The sequence below is a fragment of the Pseudophryne corroboree genome, chromosome 8 (genome assembly GCF_028390025.1).
Source record: "Pseudophryne corroboree isolate aPseCor3 chromosome 8, aPseCor3.hap2, whole genome shotgun sequence".
Classification (NCBI taxonomy): domain Eukaryota; kingdom Metazoa; phylum Chordata; class Amphibia; order Anura; family Myobatrachidae; genus Pseudophryne; species Pseudophryne corroboree.
The window spans coordinates 446,746,088-446,752,813 of record NC_086451.1 but is presented as its reverse complement, the minus strand read 5'-3'; the positions used below and the strand labels follow the sequence as shown (position 1 = coordinate 446,752,813).

General features: G+C 44.8%; 1 protein-coding gene across 1 annotated transcript in view; it reads right to left on the bottom strand.

Annotated features, from left to right (window-relative positions):
• Positions 1-813: 813 nt before the first annotated feature.
• Positions 814-6,726, bottom strand: part of LOC134949552 (hereditary hemochromatosis protein homolog) — a 72,021-nt gene continuing 66,108 nt past the window's right edge. The window contains exon 6 of the mRNA XM_063938194.1: positions 814-2,424. The gene's annotated coding sequence lies outside the window, so the exon portion shown is untranslated. The remainder of the gene's footprint in view (positions 2,425-6,726) is intronic.

Genomic DNA, 6,726 nt, shown 5'->3' with positions numbered 1-6,726 from the left:
AAGCAGACAGTGAGACATATAAAGAGGGCGGCAGAGCGCCAACATGTGTCGTCTGTCAGTGCCACCTGCTGTTTTGCCTCTGGCCTGTTCCCTACATACTGTATTCTGAGTCCGAGACAGTGTGCACCCCCTCTGCTCCTATACAGCACCCCGCAGTGCAGTGTGAGGAGGGACCCCTGCACTCAGTATGTGTGATGTACTGTATTACATAAGCTGCACTGTGTTTGGAGTAGACTATACTTTATTACATACTAATTGTGCATCCTTCATGGGCTGGTGACAAACGCTCTAAGATAAAACATTTGTAATCCCCCCCCCTTCCCCTCCCTTCCTGGAATCTTGTGTTTGCCTCTGAATTGAGTAGAAGATATATACCTCATTGTAAAGATATATCCTAAAAAGTATATTTTAAGAGGACAAACATGCACATTATAATGGATAGTGTTATCGTGGAGAATATATACTGTGTATTCACCAATCAGTCCTAAATTCCATTTAACAAGTTAGGATGAATTATATATTATGAAGATAATGCAGGAAAAATAATAGTAACATTAGTAAATAAGGGGGGTGGAAATCTCTCTCCAAGCTTTGATAACCCTCCCCCTACGTATCTTATGACAGGATTGAGGCCTCGTGTATCAGTGATCCGGCTGGTTCTTGCTGAATTTCTAATCTATGTTCTCCTAAATATTTGTTCATAACTACTGCCAATACAGGGCCAAGCTAAGAATGACATACCTGAGGTGCCATAGCGGGTAGGTGCATGATGTATTATGGGGCAAGAGGAGGGAATAAAAAGAGGACGCAATGTAAGTATAACAGCATTTTATTCCAATACGGCTCAGTATGACAAATTGGCGCTGGGCGCCATGTACTGTAAATGCATGTTTAATAATGTGTTTTTAACATGTTATATTTAATGCTCTAGGCAAGCTCTTTTGGTTTTAAAATGCATTGACATTTAAGGACAAATTGCCCTGGAACCTTCTCACCTACTGAGATGTTGATGACCCTGGCACCTGAAAGGTGGTCTGTGGCAATGCCATTTCTTTGAGGTTTAGATGTGTCTCTGTGTAACAGTTCTAGGCACATGAGGGTGAAAAGACTTGTTTTCTGTCTTATCCGAATCTTCTGTTGTGTAATAAGCCAAACCAGTTTTAGAGATGTGAAAGACAGAATAGGAATAGACTAAATCAAATTGTGTATTACGAATGCAAACTAGGGTGTCTTCCCAGTAGGTTTGTGTAGAAACACTTTGATTTAAGATTTCCTGGGCTGCACTATTTAGTATGCCGATTATGTTTAAAGTATACAGAACTTTGTCTATGCGTAACAGGAAGGAGGAAATAATTCAGTTATTATCTCCTTTTGTAATGTGTTTATTTATACATCGTGTAAGATAGTTTGATTGGATGGAAAAGAACCCAGGGCGGAACTACCTCCTGAGGTGTAGTGTGTTCTTACTGTATAAAAAGAGAAGCCTGCTAGCCTCAGTCTATGTATACCATCTTCGTTCTGCTGTGAACATCTTATTGTATGCTGTTTCCCCTGGTAACAAGGAAGTGTTCACTTCAGAACTATTGAGCAAATAAACAACCTTTGCCTCAAGACGGCCGCTTCATCTTGCGTCAAGCAGAAACGCTCCAAAAGCGGCCCCGTTTTCCTCCTGTCCTGGTACGAGCCCAGCGTCTCCAAGCTCTGCCTTCTGCCAGCTACCTTGCAGAGGCCTGGTCAGTGACCAGTGGGGGTCAGCCAACGCCAACCAGGTGGTGTGACAGCAAAGTCGACGCATACACAGCAGCATTCGGTTTTAAGGTACCGATGGTAGGAGCCTGAGCAGAACCGTGGTTCCAGACGTCATGGGAATAAGGAGTCTGGTGGTTGCAGCATCATACCCGCCCACTGCGCAGTGGGTGGAGTCAGTAACAGGTGGTTACTGACTGTAAGCGGGAATCCCTTAATTGTCCAGATCCCGTGTGATCGCAGGATGCAGTCAGTGACGGCTAGGAAGCGTCCGACCACAATGAACAAATACATTAATACAGCACAATAGCCGTACAAATATAACAAGTTACTATTTACATGAGTTTAGGATTCTCTGCAGAAGACTAGAAATGTAATCATCTGACACGAGAGGACCCAGTTTATGGAATTGGCAGCAACTGGGGCATGGGTACCACAGTCCTTAATCTGCAATTGTTCTGCAGCTCTATAATGTACTTGTAGACAGGAGTTACACCATGGCTCCAATAGACTTTGTCTTGTCTCGATATCGTTCTTGTAGAGGTAAGTAGGATGGAAAATCCGCATCAAAGTTGTTCCAACTATCAGGATGCTGATGCCCATGATACTAGCCCACAAAGCCTTGTTTGGACTGAGCCTGAATAATTTGTACGCCATCATGTCAATCTGGGGCACAGCCTGTGGGAAGAAAAATAGTCAGGAATCAGTATCATTTAAAAATAAAACATATCACATATCTGTCAGCTGTGATAATTTCTCCTGAAAATTTCTGTGCTACATACACAATGTTTAATATAATCAAGTGAAAGCCTATGGCTTCTCTCTGTGTCAGTTCCACCTGGTATATGAGATGTTCCCCTCTAATGCCCTCTCATTCAAACAACACACAGCTTCCTGAAGGTCTTCATCCCCACCCTTACTCTTATGCATTGACGTTCTTCCCTGGTCCTTCAGGAGCTCATTCATGTGCTCACTCAACATTGCAGCTTGCTGATAACAGGGAATGTAGTACAACCAGTACATCCCCACTTAGCCACCAAGTCTTTGACTCACTTGACAATGAAATGTGTTCCATCATAAAACTGGATTTCTATGGATGTCTCACATCGCAGCTGTAATTCTTTCAACATTTTTTGGCGACACTCGCAGAGCGACATGCCTCAGCACCACTCATATCTTAAGTCTGCTTCTTGCGGCTATTCGACAATTGATGAGTTTCACACTTCTCCACTATTTTTTGGGCCATAAGTTGTGACATTGGGACACCATTACTTTCTTCTCCCGAATGATACAGTTCTGTTTTTTCTTGTGGGGTGACCTTCACTGTTCTGATTTGCACCAGGGCATCTTCAATTTCATTGCCTTTCATTCCACAGCTTGGTTCCTCCCCAGAAGTCCTTATCATGCACCTTCCAATTGTTCTGGTGTCTGTTGGAGTAAATGGTGACGGGAGGGCCTTTGATGTCTTCCAGCAGCTTGACTGTCAGGATTCTGTAACTTTGTCTGTCCCCGGAGGGGACACTAGTGGGTCAGTGTAGGAGCGATAGAGGAAACGGATAGGCTGAAGGAAAGTTCCGAGCATGTACGCTTGGTATTTATTATCACAAAGGGATAACGGATAACAGGAACAACTGATATAATGGATGACAGGAATAATGAATGACAACTTAGTCCGATTAAATGAATATTGCAAAAGTCACTGGTAACAAATGAACAATGGAAATTAACTTGAAACTTGATATAAATGATGAGGCAATAATGAACAAAGCACACAGTCTCTGTAGAAGCACACGTCTTAAAGCCAAGCAAGGCCCTAGCAGAAGACAGTTCTAACACAGCAAGATGTTAAGTGCTAAAGGCAATGGACAGTGTGGAATGCTGGTAATTAGGTGCACAGGCTGAGAACTGAGAAAACACCTGAGGAAAGTCTCTTACTGCAGATTGGTGTAGCAGACTGTGGCTGGAGTTCGTAGCAAACTGGAAAAATGAAGACTGGAGACTGGAACACAGGAACTTGTACACTGAATGTGACTCGCAGGAGAGCTGGAGTGGATGCTGGTACTTGTAGTTCCTCAGGAACACTGGAACAGGGAAACAACTTGGAGATGCCAGAAATAGGAGATTGCTGGAAACATAGAATTGAAGACTGGAACCTGGAACTGGAACGGAACTGGAACTGCTGGGACCTGTAGTTCCACAGGTCCAATACACAGGGGTATCTCTGCAGACAGATGACTGCAAACAGGAGCCGCCTGTTCACAGAATGTGACGTGTTGTCCAAGGCGATGAGACTGAGCCAGGACCCCTTGGTCTGTGATGATTGGATGTTGCATCTCTGTGAGAACACACCCCGCTGGATTGGGTGTTCAGATCAGCTGTGAGTTAGCTGAAGAACTGTGTACTCCAGGCTGCCGTAGACTGAAAACTAGAACTGGAACAGAACTGAACTGCTGGAACCTGTAGTTCCACAGTAGTGATGCGATGGAGAATGCAGATTCCTGACATTGACTACAACATGTAGTTCTGCATACTGACTTGTTCTATCTTCAGCACTTCCATGGATCAGTCCTTGGATGCCTCTTGTGGAGACCACTGTTGATGACCTGTTTATGAACTATGCATACTTCTTCTTTGGTCAGTTGGGTATATGGTTCTGTGATCGGAACTGGACCTCCTTTGTTAGTGGAGGCAATTCAGTCTCTGAACTTTCACAGTTCAGCATTCTGGCAGTGCAGCAGGTCACTTGAACAGGCTCTTGGCTGGACACTCCACCTCTTTCTGACAGATACCACTTCCACTTCTGTAGCATCTGCTTCTGGGCCATGGCTGTATGTGCACCTAGGCCCTCTTGTCTCACCCACCCTGCCACTAAGGCTGTTTTTCTAGTGACAGGTTGTTGCTTGGTGACATTTCTCACATCCCGAAGTGCAGTATATGCTGCTAGCAAAGTCTTTTCCAAAAATGAGTATCTTGTCTGTGAGCGTGGTAACTGCTTAGCCCAAAGTCCAATGAAAACATCAGTTACTGTCACGTCCATGAAAAATGACTGATGTCCCTGAATAGGACGCAGAGCATTATGCTCCTGGATATCTTGTTTTCAAGCTTGAACCATATCTTCCTGTTCAGCTGTCCACACAAATTCAGCTCTCTTTCTGGTCACACTTTTGTAGGGGCTGCACGCGTCTCTGACCCCCCCCCCACACACACACACAGGGAGGGATCAGTACGATTTACCTACAATCAAAATCCCGATGATCAAAATACCAACAACAATTGACTGACGGTCAAAATACCAACTTTTAAAATGTCAACATGGTCAAAGTACCGACATTTAAAATGTCGATCCTCTACCAGATCTGCCACGGTGCAGGGGGACATACTGCGGGATGGACTTGGGGGCGTGTGAGCGGGGACGGCCACATATACTGTAGTTAATGTTATAATATAATTTAAAAAAATCCTAGATGACACATCCCCGACTCCACAGCTGCATATGAGCTGAAAGCATGCCCCTGTAAAAGAGGCACTTCTACTAGTGCCGCTCACAAGGCTTTCTTTTAATGGAATTTTACTTCTCACTGCTTGACCCGCCCCCCCCCCCCTCCCCCGCTTCCGGCCCTTTCACATTGTCAGTGGGAGGCACCGAGAGCGGTGCCTCCAAAACACTTAACATGGATTTTTACAAAGATCAAAATGATTAAAATAATACAAAGGTTAAAGCACATACTTATGACACAAAATCTGTGTCATAAGTATCTTCTTTGTATTATTTTAATAATTGACAGGGGAGGCACTGCCTCCCCTGATTGCACGTCCCTTGCTGCCAGAAGCCCCCTCTCTGTGACAGAATAAAGTTTGTCTTTTTCCAGGGGGTGGTGAATGCTTGTATATCCCCACCCTTGGCTGACTCCCCTCCTTCCCACCCTGTGCCCCAGAGGGCTATCTTTGCTTCATAGGATGAGGGGCATGGACTAGGCGGGGCATACTGACTGGCTGATTCACCCACTTCCTGATCAGTCTCACTTCTATCTCTAGACGGAGCAGAGACCACACCCTCCTGTTTTTGCTTCTTCTGTGACACTTTGCACCGCTCAGACAAATCTTTCTGCAGTAATACAATTATTCCTTATTTCTCAACATCCACAATCAATGAATCAAAAAGCATTTGTTTCTCATGTGTTTCAAAATGGACAGAGTCTATGCCTGACTTTTGTGTAACCTGTCCCTGATATGTTCTGTCACCACCCTCCTCCTGTTCCCCTAAAGCTGCCAGTTCCACGGACCTGCACACATGCCACACTCTCTTTGGTTCTGCTTGAGTGAACAATGGTATCTTGTCTACAGATACCGCAGGTGGTACATTTTTCACAAAATAACTGGTCATGCATGGTGCTATTTGCGTTATATCAGTACCTCTCTCTCTCTCTCTCTGCACCAATTTCAACTGTGGATCAATATTTTGTTCACATTACTTTACAGAATCACACAACCTCTGTTAAAGTCTGCATCTTACTTTCAGGTATCCTGTAACGGACTATGGTGGTCATTCCGAGTTGATCGCTAGCTGCATTCGTTCGCTGTGCTGCGATGAGGCACAAAAAACGTCAATTCTGCACATGCGTATGCGGCGCAATGCACACGCGCGATGTACTATTACAACGGCCGAAGTGGTTTCACACAGGGTCTAGTAAAGCTTTTCAGTCGCACTGCTGGGCGCAGAGTGATTGACATGAAGTGGGCGTTTCTGGGTGTCAACTGACCGTTTTCAGGGAGTGTTCGAAAAACCGCAGGCGTGCCGGGTAAAACGCAGGCGTAGCTGGGCGAACGCAGGGCGTGTTTGTGACGTCAAAACAGGAACTGAACAGTCTGAAGTGATCGCAAGCGCTGAGTAGGTTTTGAGCTACTCTGAAACTGCACAAAAAAAACTTTGTAGCCGCTCTGCGATCCTTTCGTTTGCACTTCTGCTAAGCTAAAATACAG